Source organism: Chiloscyllium plagiosum, unplaced genomic scaffold (assembly GCF_037043375.1).
Source record: "Chiloscyllium plagiosum isolate Xiang-an unplaced genomic scaffold, Cpla_swu_hap1 HiC_scaffold_45, whole genome shotgun sequence".
In the NCBI taxonomy this organism is placed as follows: Eukaryota; Metazoa; Chordata; class Chondrichthyes; order Orectolobiformes; family Hemiscylliidae; genus Chiloscyllium; species Chiloscyllium plagiosum.
Window position 1 is genome coordinate 48,219,169 of NW_028270183.1, and position 23,866 is coordinate 48,243,034.

Consider the following 23,866-nt stretch of genomic DNA (forward strand, 5'->3'; position numbering starts at 1 on the left):
GGGGGACATAGAGCGGGGGAGATAGAGGGGGTCAGAGAGAGAGGGGGAACAGAGAGAGAGGGGCAGAAAGATGCAACAGAGAGAGGGGGACAGAGAGAGACGGGGACAGAGAGAGGGAGGGACAAAGAGAGGGGGAACAGAGAAAGGTGGGACAGAGAGAAGGGGGGATAGAGAGACGGTGACATAGAGAGGGGGCAGAGAGAGGGAGACAGAGGGGGGAGAGAGAGGGGGGCAGAGGGGGGGACACAGAGAGATTGGGTCAGGGAGAGGGGGTACAGAGAGAGAGGGGGGTCAGAGACACAGGGGGTCACAGAGAGAGGGGTCAGAGAGAGAGGGGGTACAGAGGGAGAGGGGAACAGAGAGGGGGGCAGAGAGAGGGGGGCCAGAGAGAGAAGGGGCAGAGAGACGGTGACAGAGACGGGGCAGAGAGAGGCCAACAAAGAGAGGGGACAGTGAGTGGGGGACAGAGAGAGGGGGGGGACGAGCAGGACAGAGAGAGGGGGGACAGAGAAACTGTGACAGAGAGGGCGCAGAGAGACGGTGACAGGGGGGGGGGACAGAGAGAGGGCGATAGAGATGGGGGAACAGAGAGCGGGGAACAGAGCGAGGGGGCAGAGAGAGGGGGTCAGCGAGAGAGGGGACCGAGAGAGAGAGGACAGAGGGGGGAAGGGGGAAGAGAGTTGGGGTGCAGAGAGAGGGGTACAGAGCGCGAGGGAACAGAGGGAGAGGGGACAGAGAGATGGTGACAGAGTGGGGGCAGAGAGGAGGGACAGAGAGAGGGAGAACAGAGAGAGAGGGGGACAGAAAGAGATGGGGACAGAGAGAGAGGGGGACAGAGAGAGGGGGACAGAGAGAGAGGGGGACAGAGAGAGGGGGGACAGAGAGAGGGGGACAGAGAGAGGCGGACAGAGAGAGGGGACAGGGAGAGGAGGGACAGAGAGAGGGCGACAGAGAGAGAGGCGGACAGAGAGAGGGGCAGAGAGCGATGGGGGCAGACCGAGGGGGGGCAGACAGAGGGGGACAGTGTGTGGGGGGGAGAAAGAGAGGAACAGAGAGAGGAGGACAGAGAGAGGGGGGCAGAGAGAGAGGGGAAAGTGAGAGGGGCAGAGAGAGTGTGACAGGGAGTTGGGGAGATAGAGGGTTCAGAGAGTGGGGACAGAGCGAGGGGTACAGAGAGTGGGGGGATGGAGAGAGTGGGGGACAGAGAGAGGGGGACAGAGAGAGAGAGGGGGACAGAGAGAGAGGGGGACAGAGAGAGAGGGGGACAGAGAGGGGGTGGACAGAGAGAGGGAGGACAGAGAGAGGGGGAGACAGAGAGAGGCGGGTGGGAGAGAGAGGGGGACAGAGATATGGGAACAGAGAGAGCGGGTCTGAGAGAGTGGGGGACAGAGAGAGGGGGGGACAAATAGGAGGGATAGAGATATGCGGGTGGGAGAGAGAGGGGACAGAGGGGGACAGAGAGTGGGGAGATGGAGAGAGTGGGGACAGAGAGAGAGAGGGAGGGGGACAGAGAGAGCGGGCGACAGAGAGGGGTTCAGAGAGCGGGGAGAGAGAGAGGACAGAGAGAGAGGGGGACAGAGAGAGGGGGACGGGGGGGGACAGAGGGGGAGAACAGAGAGGGGGACAGAGAGAGGGGGACAGAGAGCGCGGGCGACAGAGAGGGGGTCAGAAAGCGGGGAGAGAGAGAGGACACAGAGAGAGGGGGACGGTGGTCAGAGAGAGGGGGGCAGAGAGAGAGGGGGGTAGAGAGAGGGGAGAGAGAGAGGACACAGAGAGAGGGGGACGGGGGTCAGAGAGAGGGGGTCAAAGAGAGAGGGGGTAGAGACAGGGGGCAGAAAGAGAGGATGACAGGGAGGGGGTCAGAGAGCGGGAGAGAGAGAGGGGACAGTGAGATGGGGATAGAGAGAGGGGGATAGAGAGAGGGGACAGAGAGAGGGGAGACAGAGAGAGGCGGGTGGGAGAGAGAGGGGGACAGAGATGGGGGAACAGAGAGAGTGGGACTGAGAGAGTGGGGGACAGAGAGAGAGGGGGACAAAGAGGAGGGATAGAGAGATGCGGGTGAGAGAGAGGGGGGACAGAGGGGGACAGAGAGTGGGGAGATGGAGAGAGTGGGGACAGAGAGAGAGTGGGGGGGGACAGAGAGCGCGGGCGACAGAGAGGGGGTCAGAGAGCGGGGAGAGAGAGAGGACACAGAGAGAGGGGGACAGAGAGAGGGGGACAGAGAGAGGGGGGGACAGAGGGGGAGAACAGAGAGGGGGGACAGAGAGAGGGGGACAGAGAGCGCGGGCGACAGAGAGGGAGTCAGAGAGCGGGGAGAGAGAGAGGACACAGAGAGGGGGACGGGGGTCAGAGAGAGGGGGGCAGAGAGAGAGGGGGTAGAGAGAGGGGAGAGAGAGAGAGGATACAGAGAGAGGGGGACGGGGGTCAGAGAGAGGGGGTCAGAGAGAGAGGGGGCAGAGACAGGTGGCAGAAAGAGAGGATGACAGGGAGGGGGTCAGAGAGCGGGAGAGAGAGAGGGGACAGTGAGATGGGGATAGAGAGCGGGGGACAGAGAGAGGGGACAGAGAGAGAGAGGGAGACAGAGGGGGCTCAAAGAGCAGGGGAGAGAGAGAGGGGACAGAGAGAGGGGGATAGAGAGAGGGGAACAGAGGGAGAGGGGACAGAGAGAGTGGTCGGGGGGGCAGAGAGAGTGGGACAGACAGAGTGGGACGGAGAGAGGGGCGACAGCGAGAGAGGGCAACGGAGAGAGGGGGACATAGAGCGGGGGAGATAGAGGGGGTCAGAGAGAGAGGGGGAACAGAGAGAGAGGGGGCAGAAAGATGCAACAGAGAGAGGGGGACAGAGAGAGACGGGGACAGAGAGAGGGAGGGACAAAGAGAGGGGGAACAGAGAAAGGTGGGACAGAGAGAAGGGGGGATAGAGAGACCGTGACATAGAGAGGGGGCAGAGAGAGGGAGACAGAGGGGGGAGAGAATGGGGGGGCAGAGGGGGGGACACAGAGAGATTGGGACAGGGAGAGGGGGTACAGAGAGAGAGGGGGGTCAGAGACACAGGGGGTCACAGAGAGAGGGGTCAGAGAGAGAGGGGGGACAGAGGGAGAGGGGAACAGAGAGGGGGGCAGAGAGAGGGGGGCCAGAGAGAGAAGGGGCAGAGAGACGGTGACAGAGACGGGGCAGAGAGAGGCCAACAAAGAGAGGGGACAGTGAGTGGGGGACAGAGAGAGGGGGGGACGAGCAGGACAGAGAGAGGGGGGACAGAGAAACTGTGACAGGGAGGGCGCAGAGAGACGGTGACAGAGGGGGGGGTGGACAGAGGGGGACAGAGTGTGGGGGGGAGAAAGAAAGGAACAGAGAGAGGAAGACAGAGAGAGGGGGGCAGAGAGAGAGGGGAAAGTGAGAGGGGCAGAGAGAGGGTGACAGGGAGTTGGGGAGATAGAGGGTTCAGAGAGTGGGGACAGAGCGAGGGGTACAGAGAGTGGGGGGATGGAGAGAGTGGGGGACAGAGAGAGGGGGACAGAGAGAGAGAGGGGGACAGAGAGAGAGAGGGGGACAGAGAGAGAGGGGTACAGAGAGGGGGTGGACAGAGAGAGGGAGGACAGAGAGAGGGGGAGACAGAGAGAGGCGGGTGGGAGAGAGAGGGGGACAGAGATATGGGAACAGAGAGAGCGGGTCTGAGAGAGTGGGGGACAGAGAGAGGGGGGGACAAAGAGGAGGGATAGAGATATGCGGGTGGGAGAGAGAGGGGACAGAGGGGGACAGAGAGTGGGGAGATGGAGAGAGTGGGGACAGAGAGAGAGAGGGAGGGGGACAGAGAGAGCGGGCGACAGAGAGGGGTTCAGAGAGCGGGAAGAGAGAGAGGACACAGAGAGAGGGGGACAGAGAGAGGGGGACAGGGGGGGAAGAGGGGGAGAACAGAGAGGGGGACAGAGAGAGGGGGACAGAGAGCGCGGGCGACAGAGAGGGGGTCAGAAAGCGGGGAGAGAGAGAGGACACAGAGAGAGGGGGACGGTGGTCAGAGAGAGGGGAGCAGAGAGAGAGGGGGGTAGAGAGAGGGGAGAGAGAGAGGACACAGAGAGAGGGGAACTGGGGTCAGAGAGAGGGGGTCAAAGAGAGAGGGGGTAGAGACAGGGGGCAGAAAGAGAGGATGACAGGGAGGGGGTCAGAGAGCGGGAGAGAGAGAGGGGACAGTGAGATGGGGATAGAGAGAGGGGGATAGAGAGAGGGGACAGAGAGAGGGGAGACAGAGAGAGGCGGGTGGGAGAGAGAGGGGGACAGAGATGGGGGAACAGAGAGAGTGGGACTGAGAGAGTGGGGGACAAAGAGAGAGGGGGACAAAGAGGAGGGATAGAGAGATGCGGGTGAGAGAGAGGGGGGACAGAGGGGGACAGAGAGTGGGGAGATGGAGAGAGTGGGGACAGAGAGAGAGTGGGGGGGGACAGAGAGCGCGGGCGACAGAGAGGGGGTCAGAGAGAGGGGAGAGAGAGAGGACACAGAGAGAGGGGGACAGAGAGAGGGGGACAGAGAGAGGGGGGGACAGAGGGGGAGAACAGAGAGGGGGGACAGAGAGAGGGGGACAGAGAGCGCGGGCGACAGAGAGGGAGTCAGAGAGCGGGGAGAGAGAGAGGACACAGAGAGGGGGACGGGGGTCAGAGAGAGGGGGGCAGAGAGAGAGGGGGTAGAGAGAGGGGAGAGAGAGAGAGGATACAGAGAGAGGGGGACGGGGGTCAGAGAGAGGGGGTCAGAGAGAGAGGGGGCAGAGACAGGTGGCAGAAAGAGAGGATGGCAGGGAGGGGGTCAGAGAGCGGGAGAGAGAGAGGGGACAGTGAGATGGGGATAGAGAGCGGGGGACAGAGAGAGGGGACAGAGAGAGAGAGGGAGACAGAGGGGGCTCAAAGAGCAGGGGAGAGAGAGAGGGGACAGAGAGAGGGGGATAGAGAGAGGGGAACAGAGGGAGAGGGGACAGAGAGAGTGGTCGGGGGGGCAGAGAGAGTGGGACAGAGAGAGTGGGACGGAGAGAGGGGCGACAGCGAGAGAGGGCAACGGAGAGAGGGGGACATAGAGCGGGGGAGATAGAGGGGGTCAGAGAGAGAGGGGGAACAGAGAGAGAGGGGGCAGAAAGATGCAACAGAGAGAGGGGGACAGAGAGAGACGGGGACAGAGAGAGGGAGGGACCAATAGAGGGGGAACAGAGAAAGGTGGGACAGAGAGAAGGGGGGATAGAGAGACGGTGACATAGAGAGGGGGCAGAGAGAGGGAGACAGAGGGGGGAGAGAGAGGGGGGGCAGAGGGGGGGACACAGAGAGATTGGGTCAGAGAGAGGGGGTACAGAGAGAGAGGGGGGTCAGAGACACAGGGGGTCACAGAGAGAGGGGTCAGAGAGAGAGGGGGTACAGAGGGAGAGGGGAACAGAGAGGGGGGCAGAGAGAGGGGGGCCAGAGAGAGAAGGGGCAGAGAGACGGTGACAGAGACGGGGCAGAGAGAGGCCAACAAAGAGAGGGGACAGTGAGTGGGGGACAGAGAGAGGGGGGGGACGAGCAGGACAGAGAGAGGGGGGACAGAGAAACTGTGACAGAGAGGGCGCAGAGAGACGGTGACAGAGGGGGGGGGGGACAGAGAGAGGGCGATAGAGATGGGGGAACAGAGAGCGGGGAACAGAGCGAGGGGGCAGAGAGAGGGGGTCAGCGAGAGAGGGGACCGAGAGAGAGAGGACAGAGGGGGGAGGGGGGGACCAGAGTTGGGGTGCAGAGAGAGGGGTACAGAGCGCGAGGGAACAGAGGGAGAGGGGACAGAGAGATGGTGACAGAGTGGGGGCAGAGAGGAGGGACAGAGAGTGGGAGAACAGAGAGAGAGGGGGACAGAAAGAGATGGGGACAGAGAGAGAGGGGGACAGAGAATGGGGGACAGAGAGAGAGGGGGACAGAGAGAGGGGGGACAGAGATAGGGGGACAGAGAGAGGCGGACAGAGAGAGGGGACAGGGAGAGGAGGGACAGAGAGAGGGCGACAGAGAGAGAGGCGGACAGAGAGAGGAGGGACAGAGAGAGGGGGTACAGAGAGAGAGGGGACAGAGAGAGGGGACAGAGAGAGAGGTGGACAGAGAGAGAGGGGGACAGAGAGAGGGGGATAGAGAGAGGGGGGACAGAGAGAGGGGGACAGAGAGAGGGGGACACAGAGAGGAGGGACAGAGAGAGGGGGACAGAGAGAGGGGGTCAGAGAGAGGGGGGACAGAGAGAGGGGGACAGAGAGAGGGGACAGGGAGAGGAGGGACAGAGAGAGGGCGACAGAGAGAGAGGCGGACAGAGAGAGGAGGGACAGAGAGAGGGGGACAGAGAGGGGGACAGAGAGAGGGGGATAGAGAGGGGGGGACAGAGAGAGGGGGACAGAAAGAGGGGGACAGAGAGAGGAGGGACAGAGAGAGGCGGACAGAGAGAGGGGGGACAGAGAGAGGGGGGACAGAGAGAGGGGGACAGAGAGAGGGGACAGGGAGAGGAGGGACAGAGAGAGGCGGACAGAGAGAGGAGGGACAGAGAGAGGGGGACAGAGAGAGAGGGGGACAGAGAGAGGGGGGGACAGAGAGAGGGGGACAGAGAGAGGAGGGACAGAGAGAGGGCGACAGAGAGTGGGGGACAGAGAGAGGGGTACAGAGTGGGAGAGAGTGAGGGGGGCAGAGAGAGGGGGACAGAGACCGGGGCAGAGAGAGGGGGCAGAGAGAGGGATACAGAGAGAGAGGGGGACAGAGAGAGAGCTGGACAGAGAGAGAGGGGAAATGAGAGGGGGAACAAAGAGAGGGTGGGAAAGAGAGAGAGAGTGGGGACAGAGAGCGGGGGAGACAGACAGCTGGGGGACAGAGAGAGGGGACAGAGTGCGAGGGGGACAGAGAGAGAGGGGAACAGAGAGAGGGGGACAGAGAGAGGGGGACAGAGAGAGAGGGGGACAGAGAGAGAGGGAGAAAGAGAGAGAGAGAGGGGACAGAGAGCGGGGAGACAGAGAGCTGGGGGTCAGAGAGAGGGGGACAGAGAGTGGGGGACAGAGAGCGAGGGACAGAGAGAGCAGGACAGAGAGTGGGGCACAGAGAGTGGGGAAGATAGAGGGGGTCAGAGGGAGTGGGGACAGAGAGAGGGTTACAGAGTGGGGGAAAGAGAGGGTGTCAGAGAAAGGGGGCAGAGAGAGGAGGACAGAGAGAGAGGGGGACAGAGAGACGGCGACAGAGAGAGGGGGAAAGAGAGAGGGGAAGATAGAGGGGGGCAGAGAGAAAGGGGACAGAGAGAGAGGGGGACAGAGAGACGGCGACAGAGAGAGGGGGAAAGAGAGAGGGGGAGATAGAGGGGGTCAGAGAGAGAGGGGGTCAGTGAGAGAGAGGGGGACAGAGAGAGAAGGGGGCAGAAAGAGGAGACAGAGAGAGGGGGACAGAGAGAGAGGAGGACAGAGAGAGACGAGGTCAGAGAGAGGGGGGACAGAGAGAGGGGGGGACAGAGAGAGGGGGCAAAGAGAGGGGGAACAGAGAAATGTGGGACAGAGAGAGGGGGCAGAGGGAGAGAGAGAGAGGGGTACAGTGTGGGAGAGACGGGGGAGGTCAGAGAGAGGGGGACAGAGAGTGGGCGGATGGAGAAAGAGTGGGGGATAGAGAGAGAGAGGGGGACAGAGAGAGAGAGGGGGACAGAGAGGGGGGCAGAGAGAGGGGCAGATAGAGGGCGACAGAGAGGGGATTAGAGAGCGGGGGAGAGAGAGGAGACAGAGAGAGGGCGACAGAGAGAGAGGGGGCAGAGAGATGGGGGCAGAGAGAGAGGGGGCAGAGAGAGAGGTCAGAGAGAGGGGGACAGAGAGACAGCAACAGAGAGAGAGGGGCGACAGAGAGAGTGGGCGACAGAGAGGGGGTCAGAGACCGGGGAGAGAGAGAGAGTACACAGAGAGAGGGGCACAGAGAGAGGGGGGACAGAGAGGAGGGACATAGAGAGGGGGGACAGAGGGGGGGGGACAGAGAGAGGGCGACAGAGAGAAAGGGGGCAGAGAGATGGAGGCAGAGAGAGAGGGGGCTGAGAGAGAGGGGGCAGAGACAGAGAGGGGGCAGAGAGAGGGGGACAGAGAGACGGCAACAGAGAGCGCGGGCGACAGAGAGGGGGTCAGAGAGCGGGGAGAGAGAGAGAGTACACAGAGAGAGGGGGACAGAGAGGGGGTGACAGAGAGGAGGGGCAGAGAGAGGGGGGACAGAGAGAGGGGGAACAGAGAGGGGGGGGCAGAGAGATGGGGGACAGAGAGAGGGGGGACAGAGAGGAGGGGCAGAGAGAGGGGGGACAGAGAGACGGGGAACAGAGAGGGGGGCAGAGAGAAGGGGGACAGAGAGAGGGGGCACAGAGAGAGGGGGGAACAGAGAGAGGGGGGGCAGAGAGAGGGGATACAGAGAGAGGAGGACAGAGAGAGAGGGACAGAGAGCGGGAGAGAGAGAGGGAACAGTCATAAGGGGATAGAGAGAGGGGGACAGAGAGAGAGGGGGGGACAGAGAGAGGGGGACAGAGAGGGGGGCAGAGAGAAAAGGGGCAGAAAGAGGGCAGCAGAGAGGGGGGTCAGAGTGCGGGGGAGAGAGAGAGGGGACAGAGAGAGGGGGACAGAGGGAGGGGGGCGGAGAGAGAGGGGGCAGAAAGAGGGGGTGACAAGAGAGGTGGTCAGAGAGCGGGAGAGAGAGGGGACTGTGAGAGGGGGACAGAGAGAGGGGGCAGTGAGAGAGGGGGCAGAGAGAGAGGGCGACAGAGAGGGGGTCAAAGAGCGGGGGAGAAAGAGAGGGGACAGAGAGGGGGGATAGAGAGAGGGAGAAAGAGAGAAGGGGACAGAGAGAGGGCGACAGAGTGAGGGGGACAGAGTGAGGGGGACAGAGAGAGGGGAACAGAGAGAGGGGAACAGAGAGAGGGGGACAGAGAGAGGGGGGACAGAGACGGGGATGTGGTTCAGACAGAGGGGGCAGAGAGAGAGGGGGCAGAGTGAGAGGGGAGAGAGAGAGGGGGACAGAGAGAGAGGAGGCAGGGAGAGAGGGTGACAGAGAGGGGGTCAAAGAGCGGGGGAGAGTGAGAGGGGACAGAGAGAGGGGGATAGAGAGAGTGGGACAGAGAGAGTGGGACAGAGAGAGGGGCGACAGCGAGAGAGAGGGGACAGTGAGGTGGTACAGGGAGAGGCGGGTGTGAGAGAGGGGGTCAGAGAGAGGGCGACAGAGAGAGGGGGACAGAGAGCGGGGGAGATAGAGGGGGTCAGAGAGAGAGGGGGGGACAGAGAGAGTGGGGGTCAGAGAGAGGGCGACAGAGAGAGGGGGAACAGAGTGGGGGAGACAGAGAGAGAGGCGACAGAGAGAGAGGGGACAGAGAGAGAGAGAGGGACAGAGAGAGGAGGGGACAGAGAGAGAGTGGGACAGAGAGAGGGGGGTCAGAGAGAGGGCGACAGAGAGGGGTGGGACAGAGAGAGCGGGACAAAGAGAGAGGGGGACAGAGAGAGGGTACAGAGAGAGAGGGGGACAGAAAGAGAGGGTACCGAGAGAGAGCGCAGAGAGAGAGGTGGTCAGAGACAGAGGGGGTCAGAGAGAGAGGGGCAGAGAGAGGGGGACAGAGAGAGGGGGGTCAGAGAGAGAGGGGGCAGAAAGAGGCAACAGAGAGAGGGGGACAGAGAGAGACGGGTCAGAGAGAGGGGGACAGAGAGAGGGGGACAAAGAGAGAGGGGGACAGAGAGAGGGTACAGAGAGAGAGGGGGACAGAAAGAGAGGGTACCGAGAGAGAGCGGCAGAGAGAGAGGTGGTCAGAGACAGAGGGGGTCAGAGAGTGGGGGAACACAGAAAGGAGGAACAGAGAGAAGGGGGATACAGAGACGGTGACAGAGAGGGGGGCAGAGAGAGGGAGACAGAGAGAGGGGTACAGAGAGTGGTGGGGGCAGAGAGGGGGGCAGAGAGTGTGGGGGCAGAGAGAGAGGGGGCAGAGAGAAAGGGTGACAGAGAGGGGGTCAGAGAGCTGGAGAGACAGAGAGGAGGCAGAGAGAGGGGGATAGAGAGAGGGGGACAGAGAGGAGGGTTGGGGGCAGAGAGAGCGGGGGCAGAGAGAGGGCAACAGAGAGGGGGTCAGAGAGCGGGGGAGAGAGGAGGTCAGAGAGCGTGGGAGAGAGAGGGGACAGGTGGAGGGGACAGAGAGAGGGGACAGAAAGAGAGAGGCTCAGAGAGCCGGCGACAGAGAGAGGGGGACAGAGAGTGGGGGAGATAGAGGGGGTCAGAGAGAGAGGGGGTCAGTGAGAGAGAGAGGGGGACAGAGAGAGAAGGGGGCCGAAAGAGGAGACAGAGAGAGGGGGACAGAGAGAGGGGGGGACAGAGAGAGGGTGGGGGCAAAGAGAGGGTGAACGGAGAAAAGTCGGACAGAGAGAAGGGGGGATAGACAGACGGTGACAGAGAGAGGGGGCAGAGGGAGAGAGAGAGGGGTACACTGAGGGGGAGAGAGGGGGGGTCAGAGAGAGGGGGACAGAGAGTGGGCTGATGGAGAGAGTTGGGGATAGAGAGAGAGAGGGGGACAGAGAGAGAGGGGGACAGAGAGGGGGGCAGAGAGAGGGGGCAGAGAGAGGGCGACAGAGAGGGGTTTAAAGAACGGGGGAGAGAGGGGACAGAGAGATGGGGACAGAGAGACGGCAACAGAGAGAGGGGCGACAGAGAGAGCGGGCGACAGAGAGAGGGTCAGAGAGCGGGGGGAGAGAGAGTACACAGAGAGAGGGGGACAGAGAGAGGGGGGGACAGAGAGGAGGGGCAGAGAGAGGGGGGATAGAGAGAGGGGGAACAGAGAGATGGGGTCAGAGAGAGGGGGGACAGAGAGAAGGGGAACAGAGAGGGGGGGAACAGAGAGAGGGGGGACAGAGAAAGGGGGTACAGAGAGAGGAGGACAGAGAGAGGGGGACAGAGAGCGGGAGAGAGAGAGGGGACAGTGTGAAGGGGATAGAGAGAGGGGGACAGAGAGAGAGAGGGTGACAGAGAGAGGGGGGACAGAGATAGGGGGCAGAAAGAGGGCAACAGAGAGGAAGTCAGAGAGCGGCGGAGAGAGAGAGGGGACAGAGAGAGGGGGACAGAGAGAGAGGGGCAGAGAGAGAGGGGGCAGAGAGAGGAGGTGACAGAGAGGTGGTCAAACAGCGGGGGAGAAAGAGAGGGGACAGAGAGAGGGGGATAGAGAGAGGGAGACAGAGAGAAGGGGACAGAGAGAGGGCGACAGAGTGAGGGGGACAGAGTGAGGGGGACAGAGAGAGGGGAACAGATAGAGGGGAACAGAGAGAGGGGGACAGAGAGAGAGGGGGCAGAAAGAGAGTATGACAGAGAAGGGGTTAGAGACCGGGAGATTGAGAGAGGGGGCAGTGAGATGGGGATAGAGAGAGGGGGACAGAGAGAGAGGGGGCAGGGAGAGAGGGAGACAGATGGGGGTCAAAGAGCGTGGGAGAGAGAGAGGGACAGAGAGAGGGGGATAGAGAGAGGGGAACAGAGAGAGAGAAGGGACAGAGAGAGGGCTAGGGGGCAGAGAGAGTGGGACAGAGAGAGGGGCGACAGCGAGTGAGGGAGACAGTGAGGTGGTACAGGGAGAGGCGGGTGTGAGAGAGGGGGTCAGAGAGAGGGCGACAGAGAGAGGGCGATAGTGAGAGAGGGCAACAGAGAGCGGGGGGACAGGGAGCGGGGGAGATAGAGGGGGTCAGAGAGAGAGGGAGTCAGAGAGAGAGGGGGGGACAGAGAGAGAGGGGGACAGACAGAATGGGGATCAGAGAGAAGGCGACAGAGAGCAGGGGACAGAGAGTGTGGGAGATAGAGGGGGTCAGATGGGGGGGACAGAGAGGGGGGACAGAGAGAGGGGGGACAGAGAAAGGGGGAACAGAGAGAATGGGGGATAGAAAGACGGTGACAGAGAGGGGGTGCAGAGAGAGGGAGACAGAGAGAGGGGCACAGAGTGGGGGAGAGAGAGGGGGTCAGAGAGAGGGGGACAGAGAGTGGGGGGGACAGAGAGGGCGGCAGAGAGAGTGGGGGCAGAGAGAGAGGGGGCAGAGAGAAAGGGTGAGAGAGAGGGTGTCAGAGAGCGGGAGAGTGAGAGAGGGGGCAGTGAGAGCGGGATAGAGAGAGGGGGACAGAGAGAGGGGGGCAGAGAGAGAGGGGGCAGAGAGAGGAGGTGACAGAGAGGTGGTCAGAGAGCGGGAGAGAGAGAGGACTGTGAGAGGGGGACAGAGAGAGGGGGCAGTGAGAGAGGGGGCAGAGAGAGGGGGACAGAGAGAGGCCGACAGAGTGAGGGGGGACAGAGTGAGGGGGACAGAGAGAGAGGGACAGAGAGCGGGAGAGAGAGAGGGGACAGTGAGAAGGGGATAGAGAGAGGGGGACAGAGAGACAGAGGGTGACAGAGAGAGGGGGGACAGAGATAGGGGGCAGAAAGAGGGCAACAGAGAGGAAGTCAGAGAGCGGGGGAGAGAGAGAGGGGACAGAGAGGGGGGTCAGAGAGGGGGGGGCAGAGAGAGTGGGGACAGAGAGAGGGGGAACAGAGAAAGGGGGAACAGAGAGAATGGGGGATAGAAAGACGGTGACAGAGAGGGGGTTCAGAGAGAGGGAGACAGAGAGAGGGGCACAGAGTGGGGGAGAGAGAGGGGGTCAGAGAGAGGGGGACAGAGAGTGGGGGGGACAGAGAGGGCGGCAGAGAGAGTGGGGGCAGAGAGAGAGGGGGCAGAGAGAAAGGGTGAGAGAGATGGTGGCAGAGAGCGGGAGAGAGAGGGGGGGGCAGTGAGAGAGGGGGCAGAGAGAGGAGGTGACAGAGAGGTGGTCAGAGAGCGGGAGAGAGAGGGGACTGTGAGAGGGGGACAGAGAGAGGGGGCAGTGAGAGAGGGGGCAGAGAGAGGGGGACAGAGAGAGGGCGACAGAGTGAGGGGGGACAGAGTGAGGGGGACAGAGAGAGGGGAACAGAGAGAGGGGGACAGAGAGAGAGAGACAGAGACGGGGACAGGGTTCAGACAGAGGGGGGCAGAAAGCCGGTCAAAGAGCGAGGGAGAAAGAGAGGGGACAGAGAGAGGGGGATAGAGAGAGGGAGACAGAGAGAAGGGGACAGAGAGAGGGCGACAGAGTGAGGGGGGACAGACTGAGGGGAACAGAGAGAGGGGGACAGAGAGAGAGGGGACAGAGACGGGGACGGGGTTCAGACAGAGGGGGGCAGAGAGAGAGGGGGCAGAGTGAGAGGGGACAGAGAGAGGGGGCAGAAAGAGAGGATGACAGAGAAGGGGTTAGAGAGCAGGAGATAGAGAGAGGGGGCAGTGAGATGGGGATAGAGAGAGAGGGACAGAGAGAGAGGGGCAGGGAGAGAGGGTGACAGAGGGCGGGTCAAAGAGCGGGGGAGAGAGAGAGAGGGTACAGAGAGAGGGGGATAGAGAGATTAGATAGATTACTTACAGTGTGGAAACAGGCTCTTCGGCCCAACAAGTCCACACCGACCCGCCGAAGCGCAACCCACCCATACCCCTACATTTACCCCTTTAACCTAACACTATGGGCAATTTAGCATGGCCAATTCACCTGACCCGCACATCTTTTGGACTGTGGGAGGAAACCGGAGCACCCGGAGGAAACCCACGCAGACACGGGGAGAATGTGCAAACTCCACACAGTCAGTCGCCTGAGTCGGGAATTGAACCCGGGTCTCTGGCGCTGTGAGGCAGCAGTGCTAACCACTGTGCCACCGTGCCGGGAAACACAGAGGGGACAGAGAGGGGGACAGAGAGACGGCGACAGAGAGAGGGGGACAGAGAGAGGGGTCGGGGCAGAGAGGGTGGGACAGAGAGAGGGGCGACAGCGAGAGAGGGGGACAGTGAGGTGGTACAGGGAGAGGCGGGTGTGAGAGAGGGGTTCAGAGAGAGGGCGACAGAGAGAGGGCGACAGCGAGAGAGGGCAACAGAGAGAGGGGGGACAGGGAGCGGGGGAGATAGAGGGGGTCAGAGAGAGAGGGAGTCAGAGAGTGAGAGGGGGACAGAGACAGTGGGGGTCAGAGAGAGGGCGACAGAGAGCAGGGGACAGAGAGCGAGGGAGATAGAGGGGGTCAGAGAGAGGGGGGCAGAGAGAGGGGGGACAGAGAGAGCGGGACAGAGAGAGGGGGAACAGAGAAAGGGGGAACTGAGAGAAGGGGGATAGAAAGACGGTGACAGAGAGGGGGTGCAGAGAGAGGGAGACAGAGAGAGGGGTACAGAGTGGGGGAGAGAGAGGGGGTCAGAGAGAGGGGGACAGAGAGTGGGGGGGACCGAGAGGGTGGCAGAGAGAGTGGGGGCAGCGAGAGAGGGGGCAGGGAGAAAGGATGAGAGAGAGGGTGTCAGAGAGCGGGAGAAAGAGAGAGGGGGCAGTGAGAGGGGGATAGAGAGAGGGGGACAGAGAGGGGCAGAGAGAGAGAGGGGGCAGAGAGAGAGGGCGACAGAGAGGGGGTCAATGAGCGGGGGAGAGAGAGGGGACAGAGTGAGGGGGACAGGAGTGAGGGGAAAAGAGAGAGGGGTCGGGGGGCAGAGAGAGCGGGGGCAGAGAGTGGGCAACAGAGAGGGGGTCAGAGAGCGGGGGAGAGAGGGGATCAGAGAGCGTGGGAGAGAGAGAGGGGACAGATAGAGGGGGACAGAGAGAGAGGGGACAGAGAGAGAGGGGACAGAGAGAGAGGGGGACAGAGAGACGGCGACAGAGAGAGGGGGACAGACAGTGGGGGAGATAGAGGGGGTCAGAGAGAGAGGGGGTCAGTGAGAGAGAGAGGGGGACAGAGAGAGAAGAGGGCCGAAAGAGGAGACAGAGAGAGGGGGACAGAGAGGGGGGGGGGGGGACAGAGAGAGAAGGGGTCAGAGAGAGGGGTTCACAGAGAGAGGGGGACAGAGAGAGGGGGGGCAAAGAGAGGGGGAACAGAGAAAGGTGGGACAGAGAGAAGGGGGTTAGAGAGACGGTGACAGAGAGAGGGGGCAGAGGGAGAGAGAGAGGGGTACTGTGTGGGGGAGAGAGGGTGGGTCAGAGAGAGGGGGACAGAGAGTGGGCGGATGGAGAGAGTGGGGGATAGAGAGAGAGAGAGGGGGACAGAGAGAGAGGGGGACAGAGAGTGGGGCAGAGAGCGAGGGGGCAGAGAGAGGGCGACAGAGAGGGGGACAGAGAGTGGGCGGATGGAGAGAGTGGGGGACAGAGAGAGGGGGACAGAGAGAGGGGGACAGAGAGAGGAGGGACAGAGAGAGGGGGGATAGAGAGAGGGGGAGACAGAGAAAGGGGGACAGAGAGAGGGGGGCAGAGAGAGGGGTACAGAGAGAGAGGGGGACAGAGAGAGTGGGACAGAGAGAGAGGGGGACAGAGAGAGAGGTGGACAGAGAGAGGGGGACAGAGAGAGAGAGGCAGAGAGGGATAGGGGCAGACACAGGGGGACAGAGTGAGGGGGCAGGGAGAGAGGGACAGAGAGGGGGGACAGAAAGAGGGGGGCAGAGAGAGAGGGGATAGAGAGAGGGGCAGAGAGAGGGTGACAGAGAGTTGGGGAGATAGAGTTGGTCAGAGAGTGAGAATAGAGAGAGGGGTACAGAGTGAGGGAGACAGGGGGGTCAGAGAGGGGGTGTCAGAGAGAGGGGGACAGAGAGTGGGGGGATGGAGAGAGTGGGGGACAGAGAGAGAGGGGGAAGAGAGGGGTCAGAGCGAGAGAGGGAGAGATAGAGTAGGCAGAGAGAGGGGGACAGAGAGAGGGGGCAGAGAGAGGGGAACAGAGAGAGAGGGGGTAGAGTGAGAGGGGGACAGAGAGAGGGGGTCAGAGAGGGGGTCAGAGAGAGAGGGGGCCAAAGAGAGAGGAGGCCAGAGACAGGGGGGCAGAGAGAGAGGGGCAGAGAGAGAGGGGGAAGAGAGAGTGGGGGAGATAGAGAGAGAGGGGCAGAGAGCGATGGGGGCAGACAGAGGGGGGCAGACGGAGGGGGACAGAGTGAGGGGGGCAGAGAGAGAGGGACAGAGAGAGGGGGGCAGAGAGAGAGGGGAAAGAGAAAGGGGCAGAGAGAGGGTGTCAGGGAGTTGGGGAGATAGAGGGGGTCAGAGAGTGGGAACAGAGAGAGAGAGGGGTACAGTGAGTGGGGAGATGGAGTGAGTGGGGGACAGAGAGAGGGCAGAGAGATAGGGAGAGATAGAGGGGACAGAGAGAGGGGGACAGAGAGAGAGGGGACAGAGAGAGGGGGACAGAGAGAGGGGGGACAGAGAGAGGGGGCAGAGAGAGAGGCGGGTGGGAGAGAGAGGGGTACAGACATGGGGGAACAGAGAGAGGGGGACTGAGAGAGTGGGGGACAGAGAGAGAGGGGGACAGAGAGAGGGGAGACAGAGAGAGGGGGGACAGAGAGAGGGGAGACAGAGAGAGGGGGACAGAGAGAGGGGGAACAGAGAGGGGGGGAGACAGAGAGAGAGGGGACAGATAGAGGGAGACAGAGAGAGGGGGGCAGAGAGAAGGGTACACAGAGTGAGGGGGACAGAGAGAGGGAGACAGGGAGAGAGGGGGACAGAGAGAGGGGGACAGAGACAATGGGGCAGAGAGGGATAGGGGCAGACAGAGGGGGACAGGGTGAGGGGGGCAGGGAGAGAGGGACAGAGAGAGGGGGCAGAGAGAGGGGGGCACAGAGAGAGGGGAAAGAGAGAGGGGCAGAGAGAGGGTGACAGAGATTTGGGGAGATAGAGTGGGTCAGAGAGTGAGAACAGAGAGAGGGGTACAGAGTGAGGGAGACAGGGTTGTCAGAGATGGTGTGTCAGAGAGAGGGGGACAGAGAGTGGGTGGATGGAGAGAGTGGGGGACAGAGAGAGAGAGGGGGACAGAGAGGGGGCAGAGCGAGAGAGGGAGAGATAGAGGAGACAGAGAGAGGGGGACAGAGAGAGGGGGCAGAGAGAGGGGGACAGAGAGTGAGGGGGACAGAGAGTGAGGGGGAAAAGAGAGGGGGGACAAAGAGAGGGGGACAGAGAGAGGGGGAGACAGAGAGAGGAGGACAGAGAGAGGGGGGGACAGAGAAGGGGAGACAGAGAGAGGGGACAGAGAGAGGGAGACAGAGAGAGGGGGGCAGAGAGAAGGGTACACAGAGTGAGGGGGACAGTGAGAGGGAGACAGAGAGAGAGGGGGACAGAGAGAGAGGGGTACAGAGAGAGGAGGACAGAGACAATGGGGCAGAGAGGGATGGGGCAGACAGAGGGGGACAGAGTGAGGGGGGCAGGGAGAGAGGTACAGAGAGAGGGGGCAGAGAGAGGGGGACAGAGAGTGGGTGGATGGAGAGAGTGGGGGACAGAGAGAGAGAGGGGGACAGAGAGGGGGCAGAGCGAGAGAGGGAGAGATAGAGGAGACAGAGAGAGGGGGACTGAGAGAGGGGTGCAGAGAGTGGTGGGATGGAGAGAGTGGGGGACAGAGAGAGGGCAGAGAGACAGGGAGAGATAGAGGGGACAGAGAGAGGGGGACAGAGAGAGGGGGGGATAGAGAGAGAGGGGGGCAGAGAGAGGGGGGAAGAGAGAGAGGGGGGCAGAAAGAGGCGACAGAGAGAGGGGGCCAGAGAGAGAGGGGGCCAAAGAGAGAGTAGGCCAGAGACAGGAGGGCAGAGAGAGAGGGGCAGAGAGAGAGGGGGAACAGAGAGTGGGGGAGATAGAGAGAGAGGGGCAGAGAGCGATGGGGGCAGACAGAGGGGTGCATTCAGAGGGGGGCAGATCAAGGGGGGCAGAGAGAGAGGGACAGAGAGAGGAGGACAGAGAGTGGGGGGCAGAGAGAGAGGGGAAAGAGAGAGGGGCAGAGAGAGGGTGACAGGGAGTTGGGGAGATAGAGGGGACAGAGAGTGGGAACTGAGAGTGGGGTACAGAGAGTGGGGGGATGGAGAGAGTGGGGGACAGAGAGAGGGCAGAGAGACAGGGAGAGATAGAGGGGACAGAGAGAGGGGGGACAGAGAGAGGGGGACAGAGAGAGAGGGGGGACAGAGAGGGGGGGACAGAGAGAGGGGGGACAGAGAGAGCAGGGGACAGAGAGAGAGGGGGACAGAGAGAGGGGGGAGACAGAGAGAGAGGGGGACAGAGAGAGGGGGGACAGAGAGAGGGGGACAGAGAGAGAGGCGGGTGGGAGATAGAGGGGGACAGAGAGAGAGGCGGGTGGGAGAGAGAGGGGGACAGAGATGGGGGAACAGAGAGAGGGGGACTGAGAGAGTTGGGGACAGAGAGAGAGGGGGACAAAGAGGAGGGACAGAGAGATGCGGGTTGGAGAGAGAGGGGACAGAGGGGGAGAGAGAGTGGGGAGATGGAGAGAGTGGGGGTCAGAGAGAGAGAGAGGGGGGGACAGAGAGAGAGAGAGAGGGGGGGACGGAGAGAGAGAGGGGGGACAGAGAGAGACAGGGGGGTAACAGAGAGAGCGGGCGACAGAGAGGGGGTCAGAGAGCGCAGATAGAGAGAGGACACAGAGAGAGGGGGACGGTGGTCAGAGAGAGGGGGCAGAGAGAGAGAGGGGGGCAGAGAGAGAGGGGGCAGAGAGAGGGGGCAGAAAGAGAGGATGACAGAGAGGGGGTCAGAGAGCGGGAGAGAGAGAGAGGGAACAGTGAGATGGGGATAGAGAGAGGGGGACAGAGAGAGGGGACAGAGAGAGAGAGGGAGACAGAGGGGGGTCAAAGAGCAGGGGAGAGAGAGAGGGGACAGAGAGAGGGGGACAGAGAGAGGGGGACAGAGAGAGAGGGGACACAGAGAGGGGTCGGGGGGCAGAGAGAGTGGGACTGAGAGAGTGGGACAGAGATAGTGGCGACAGCGAGAGAGGGCAACAGAGAGAGGGGGACAGAGAGCGGGGGAGATAGAGGGGTCAGAGAGAGAGGGGGGACAGAGCGAGAGGGGGCAGAAAGAGGCAACAGAAAGAGGGGGACAGAGAGAGAGGGGGACAGAGAGAGTGATGGACAAAGAGAGGGGGAACAGAGAAAGTTGGGACAGAGAGAAGGAGCCTCCCCCCCTCACCTCCCTCCAAGGCCCCAAAGGAAACTACCATATCCGCCACAGATTCACCTGTACCTCCACACATATCATATATTGCATCCTTTGCACCCGATGTGGCCTCCTCTATATTGGGGAGACGGGCCGCCGACTTGCGGAGCGTTTCAGGGAACACCTCTGGGACACCCGGACCAACCAACCCAACCACCCTGTAGCTCAACATTTCAATTCCCCCTCCCACTCCACCAAGGATATGCAAGTCTTTGGACTCCGCCATCGTCAGACCACAGCGAAACGACGGTTGGAGGAAGAACGCCTCATCTTCCGGCTAGGAACCCTCCAACCACAAGGGATGAACTCGGATTTCACCAGTTTCCTCATTTCCCCTCCCCCCAGCCTGTCTCAGTAAAATCCATCAAATTCAGCACCGCCTTGCTAACCTGCAATCTTCTTCCCGACCTCTCCGCCCCCACCCCAGTCTGACCTATCACCCTCACCTTGACCTCTTTCCACCTATCACGTTTCCGACGCCCCTCCCCCAAGTCCCTCCTCCCTATCTTTTATCTTAGCCTGCTGGACCAACTTTACTCATTCCTGAAGAAGGGCTAATGCCCGAAACGTCGATTCTCCTGTTCCCTGGCTGCTGCCTGACCTGCTGCGCTTTTCCAGCAACACATTTCCATCTCTGATCTCCAGCATCTGCAGACCTCACTTTCTCCTCCACAGAGAGAAGGAGGGATAGAGAGACGGTGACAGAGAGAGGGGGCAGAGAGAGGGAGACAGAGAGGGGGGACAGAGAGGGGGGGACAGAGTGGGGGACAGAGAGAGAGGGGGACAGAGAGAGGGAGGGACAAAGAGAGGGGGAACAGAGAAAGGTGGGACAGAGAGAAGGGGGGACAGAGAGACGGTGACAGAGAGAGGGGGCAGAGAGAGCGAGAGAGAGAGAGGGGGGACAGAGAGGGGGACAGAGGGGGGGGGGACAGAGAGAGAGGGGGACAGAGAGAGGGAGGGACAAAGAGAGGGGGAACAGAGAAAGGTGGGACAGAGAGAAGGGGGATAGAGAGACGGTGACAGAGAGAGGGGGCAGAGAGAGAGGGAGACAGAGAGGGGGGCAGGGGGGGACAGAGGGGGGACAGAGAGAGGGGGGTCAGAGAGAGGGGGTACAGAGAGAGAGGTGTCAGAGAGAGGGGGGTCAGAGAGAGAGGGGTCAGAGAGAGAGGGGGTACAGAAAGAGAGGGGAACAGAGGGGGGGGGGCAGAGGGGGGGACCAGAGAGGGAACAGAGAGAGGGGGACAGAGAGGGGACAGTGAGGGGGGGGGGCAGAGAGAGGGGGCGACGAGCGGGACAGAGAGAGGGGGGACAGAGAAACTGTGACAGAGAGGGGGCAGAGAGCGGGCGACAGAGATGGGGAACAGAGAGCGGGAAACAGAGCGAGGGGGCAGAGAGAGGGGGTCAGAGAGAGAGAGGGATAGAGAGAGAGGGGGACAGAGAGAGAGGGGAAAGATAGAGAGGACAGAGGGGGGAGGGGGGACCAGAGTGGGGGTGCAGAGAGAGGGGGGCAGAGCGAGAGGGAACAGAGGGAGAGGGGACAGAGAGATGGTGACAGAGTGGGGGCAGAGAGAGGAGGGATAGAGAGAGGGAGAACAGAGAGAGAGGGGGACAGAGAGAGAGGGGGACAGAGAGAGAGGGACAGAGAGAGAGGGACAGAGAGAGAGGGGGACAGAGAGGGGGGACAGAGAGAGGGGGACAGCGAGGGGGACAGAGAGAGTGACAGAGAGGTGGACAGAGAGAGAGGGACAGAGAGAGAGAGGGACAAGAGAGGGGGACAGAGAGGGGGGACAGAGAGAGGGTTACAGAGTGGGGGAAAGAGAGGGTGTCAGAGAAAGGGGGGCAGAGAGAAGAGGACAGAGAGGGGAACAGAGAGAGAGGGACAGAGAGAGAGAGGGACAGAGAGAGAGGGGGACAGAGAGGGGGGAATAGAGAGAGGGTTACAGAGTGGGTGGGACAGAGAGAGAGGGGGAAAGAGAGAGAGGGGGACAGAGAGGGGGGCACAGAGATAGGGGGACAGAGTGGGTGGGACAGAGAGAGAGGGGGACAGAGAGAGATGGGGACAGAGAAAGAGGGGGACAGAGAGGGGGAACAGAGAGAGGCGGGGAGGGAGAGGGGGGTAGAGAGTTGGCGACAGAGAGAGGGCCACGGAGATTGAGGGAGATAGAGGGGTCAGAGAGAAGAGGGACAGAGAGTGGGGGCAGAGAGACGGTGACAGATATGGCAACAGAGAGAGGGGGACAGAGAGAGGAGGACAGAGAGAGGGGAACAGAGGGGAGGGGCAGAGAGGGGAGTACAGAGAGAGGGGGACAGAGAGAGAGGGACAGAGCGAGGGGGCCAGAGGGAGGGGGGACAGAGAGATGGTGACTGGGGGGCAGAGAGAGGCGGCAGAGAGAGAGGGGTGACAGAGAGAGCGGGCGACAGAGAGGGGGTCAGAGAGCGGGGAGAGAGAGAGTACACAGAGAGAGGGGGACAGAGAGAGGGGGGGACAGAGAGGAGGGGCAGAGAGAGGGGGACAGAGAGAGGGGGAACAGAGAGAGGGAACAGAGAGAGTGGGACAGAGAGAGGGGCGACAGCGAGGGAGGGGGACAGTGAGGTGGTACAGGGAGAGGCGGGTGTGAGAGAGGGGGTCAGAGAGAGGGCGACAGAGAGAGCAGAGACAGAGAGCGGGGGAAAAAGATGGGGTCAGAGAGAGAGGGGGTCAGAGAGAGAGAGGGGGCAGAGAGAGTGGGGGTAAGAGAGAGGGCGACAGACAGCAGGGGACAGAGAGAGGGGGAGACAGAGGGGGTCAGAGAGAGAGAGGGGGACAGAGAGAGGAGGGACAGAGAGTGGGGGGACAGAGAGAGGGGGACAGAGAGAGGGGGAACAGACAATGGGGGAGCAGAGAGAAGGGGGGATAGAAAGACGGTGACAGAGAGGGGGGCAGAGAGAGGGAGACAGAGAGAGGGGTACAGAGTGGGGGAGAGAGGGGGGTCAGAGATCGGGAGAGAGAGAGGGGGCAGTGAGAGGGGGATAGAGAGAGGGGGACAGAGAGAGGGGGGCAGAGAGCGAGGGACAGAGAGCGCGGGACAGAGAGTGGGGCACAGAGAGTGGGCAAGAAAGAGGGGGTCAGAGGGAGTGGGGACAGAGAGAGGGTTACAGAGTGGGGGAAACAGAGGGTGTCAGAGAAAGGGGGCAGAGAGAGGAGGACAGAGAGAGGCAGGTGGGAGAGAGAGGGGTACAGAGAAATGGGGAACAGAGTGGGGGAAACAGAGAGAGGGGGACAGAGAGAGGAGTCGGGGGGCAGAGAGAGCGGAGACAGAGAGAGGGCAACAGAGAGGGGGTCAGAGAGCGGGGGAGAGATCGGGTCAGAGAGCGTGGTAGAGAGAGGGGACAGATAGAGGGGGACAGAGAGAGAGGGGGATAGAGAGACGGCGACAGAGAGAGGGGGACAGACAGTGGGGGAGATAGAGGGGGTCAGAGAGAGAGGGTGTCAGTGAGAGAGAGGGGGACAGAGAGAGAAGGGGGCAGAAAGAGGAGACAGAGAGAGGGGGATAGAGAGAGAGGAGGACAGAGAGAGAAGGGGTCAGAGAGAGGGCGGGTCAGATAGAGGGGGGGACAGAGAGAGGGGGGCAAAGAGAGGGGGAACAGAGAAAGGTAGGACAGAGAGAAGGGGGGATAGAGAGACGGTGACAGAGAGAGGGGCAGAGGGAGAGAGAGAGAGGGGTACAGTGTGGGGGAGAGAGGGGTGGTCAGAGAGAGGGGGACAGAGAGTGGGCGGATGGAGAGAGTGGGGGATAGAGAGAGAGAGGGGGACAGAGAGAGAGGGGGCAGAGAGAGAGGTGGCAGAGAGAGGGCGACAGAATGGCCGTCAGAGAGCGGGGAAGAGAGAGGGGACAGAGAGATGGGGACAGAGAGAGGACGTCAGAGAGAGGGGGCGGAGAGATGGGGGGCAGAGAGAGAGAGTGGGCAGAGAGAGAGGGGGCAGACAGAGAGAGGGTGCAGAGAGAGAGGGGGCAGAAAGAGAGGGGGGAAAGAGAAAGAGAGGGGGACAGAGAGACGGCAACAGAGAGAGGTGTGAGATTGAGACCGGGCGACAGAGAGGGGGTCAGAGAGCGGGGAGAGAGAGAGTACACAGAGAGAGGGGGACAGAGAGAGGGGGGACAGAGAGGAGGGGCAGAGAGAGGGGGGACAGAGAGAGGGGGAACAGAGAGAGGGGGGGGAAGAGAGAGGGGGAACAGAGAGGGTGGAACAGAGAGAGGGGGGGCAGAGAGAGGGGGTACAGAGAGAGGAGGATAGAGAGGGGGGAACAGAGAGCGGGAGAGAGAGGGGGGACAGTGAGAAGGGGATAGAGAGGGGGGCAGAGAGAGAAAGGGGGACAGAGAGAGGGGGGACAGAGAAGGGGCAGAGAGATAGGGGGAAGAAAGAGGGCAACAGAGAGGGCGTCAGAGAGTGGGGGAGAGAGAGTGGGGACAGAGAGAGGGGGACAGAGAGAGGGGGCAGAGAGAGAGGGGGCAGAGAGATAGGGGGCAGAGAGAGGGGGTGACAGAGAGGTGGTCAGAGAGCGGGAGAGAGAGGGGACTGTGAGAGGAAAACAGAGAGAGGGGGCAGAGAGAGAGGGCGACAGAGAAGGGGTCAAAGAGCGGGGGAGAAAGAGAGGGGACAGAGAGAGGGGGATAGAGAGACGGAGACTGAGAGAAGGGGACAGAGAAAGGGCGACAGAGTGAGTGGGGACCGAGTGAGGGGGACAGAGAGAGGGGAACAGAGAGAGGGGAAAAGAGAGAGGGAGACAGAGAGAAGGGGACAGAGAGAGGGCGACAGAGTGAGGGGGACAGAGAGAGAGGGGGACAGAGACGGGGACGGGGTTCAGACAGAGGGGGGCAGAGAGAGAGGGGGCAGAGTGAGAGGGGGCAGTGAGAT